The following is a 2,128-nucleotide window of genomic DNA, read 5'->3' as shown; positions in this document are numbered from 1 at the left end:
ACAATCTGTTTCCAGAAGGTCTCTAAAGACTTCTGTCAAAAGAACTAACACACTGTAGTTCCTTGGCACACATAAATGAAGTTTTCACGGAGAAGACAAAGTAATTCACTTCTGATCTGTGTTTATTCACTTTATTTTGTCATGAGTCATGATACAAAACAATCGATAGTTAACAGCATCAGGACCACCGATACGTTTTTGACTAATTATCGGCTAAATTCCCAGGACACCACCCCTTTAAGACGTCAATCAGGACTGTGTACATTGGAGACGGATGGGAGCCGGTGGATGACCGACTGGTACCGAGGATTCAGCGGCACCGCCACCGTGCGCTTTCCGGTAAAAACTGATGTGAAAATACACCCGAAAGGGGAGCCGAAGGGGAGGGAATTTTCTGTTAATCGGTAAGGCAATAACTCTTGTGCAATTACAACTCTCTCTTGATCGTGTTCAGCAGCGTAATACTTAGATCGAGACTAGATCAAACTAACTTTACGTTAGCCACAGAGAGAAATGGGCTAGCGAACTCACAACATTATGTGTGTGTGTGTGTGTGTGTGTGTGTGTGTGTGTGTGTGTGTGTGTGTGTGTGTGTGTGTGTGTGTGTCCGTCCGTGTCCCTGCCTGGTGATTTGTGTCTCGTCGGGCTCAGATGTATCACCTAGGCTTAGCACATCATAAGTAGGTTTTAGGCATAGGTGTTATGGTTTTAGGTATTTCATCTATGTAATCTAAGATTATACGATTCTTAATCCCGTTCCCCTACCATAGTTGCCCTGCCCATAATGAGGCGACATGAAAAAAAGATTCACCTGCAAGCAACAATTTCACTCGTGATGAAACCTTTGCATCATAATTAATGTCTAGTCGTGACACATGCATAGACTGGGGCCGTTGTTACACCAAGACTACTTTTACGCGTTCAAAGCTTTTATCCAAAGCGATGGACAGTAAAAGTGAGTGCAAACATTTTTGTTACGATAGTCGCAGGGGGAAACATTATATTGTCCTTGCACTGCACATATTAAAACCTACTGTACACATAAGTAAACTCAAACTTACTGTTACTCAAGAGTATGACGAATTATTGTTATGTTTTTTTTTTCATTCTGTGGGCTCATGGCTGAAAGGAATGTTAACTTGATTTAGAGTAGGCTAATGCAATTATGATTTAGTGTGACATTCCAGATTTCATACACTGATTAGTGCCTGCTGGGGAGTTGAAGACTTATCGTAAACGGGAAGTGTGTCCATTCCTGTGCGTGTTGCTGCATTTGCCTGTTGATGAAGGAGAGGCCAGGTGCAGAGAGAACACTGACAGACATCTGTGTCACTGCTGTGGGGGAAACTTTAAGACACGCCTGACCTGCTAACCTACCTTGAATATCCGAATTGGTTAAAATTTGGTTAGGGTTAAAGGTTTGGTTAAGGGTTTGGTTAATGTTTACTGTTAATGTTTATGGTTAAGGTTTAATGTTTAGGCGTAAGGTTAGGGGTTAAGGTTTAGGGTTAATGTTTAGGGTTAAGACTAGGGTCGGGTTTAGGCTTTTAGATACTGGTCCGGAAGGTCCATTTCAGTGTTTTTCCTGCTAGCAGTCCTATTGTTTGTGAGTGTGTGTTATGCAATGATGACCAAGGTCAGGCTGACTACAATGTGTTTAAAGAAGCCAAAACAGACTTTCTGTGCAATTACATCAGTGGCACCATCCAATCTTGTGGTTGTTGCTCTTTCCCCAAAAAGCCACGGATGACTTACTTTGGGACTTTGTTTAGAAGGTGAAAGAAAAGTACTACCTGACCTCTGAGGACATCCAGAGCTGTGGTCAGCTGTTTTGAAGACAGGCAGTAGACTCTAGTGGTAGAGGCCCAGTCTACTGCTGGCATTGTCTGTGTGATTTGTGTGAAGCGGGACGTCAGAGCCCTGACGTGGACTCCATTATTGGGAAATGGCATTAGGAACCCCTCAGCCCTGCTCTCTGGTACCGTAGGTGCTGATGCAAGCAAGAGACACAGATTAAATGTACTAGAGAAAGAGAGGGGGGGGGGGAGAGGGAGAGGGGGGGGGGGTAGACAGCAAGAGAGAGAGGGTGGGAGAGAGGGAGGGAGGGGGAGACAGGGAGGGAGAGAGA

The 2,128-nt window shown here is 44.3% G+C and overlaps 1 protein-coding gene across 1 annotated transcript in view; it reads left to right on the top strand.

The window, feature by feature from the left end:
- Nucleotides 1-292: 292 nt before the first annotated feature.
- The window catches only part of rassf7a (Ras association domain family member 7a), a gene marked incomplete at its 3' end in the record, with an annotated part of 44,260 nt that continues 42,424 nt past the window's right edge, over nt 293-2,128 (top strand). Inside the window, exon 1 of the mRNA XM_083665664.1 lies at nt 293-404. The remainder of the gene's footprint in view (nt 405-2,128) is intronic.

This window comes from Argentina silus (assembly GCF_951799395.1).
Source record: "Argentina silus genome assembly, chromosome: 3".
NCBI classification, from domain to species: domain Eukaryota; kingdom Metazoa; phylum Chordata; class Actinopteri; order Argentiniformes; family Argentinidae; genus Argentina; species Argentina silus.
The sequence above is the reverse complement of the archived record's forward strand: the minus strand, read 5'-3'. Positions and strand labels throughout refer to the sequence as shown.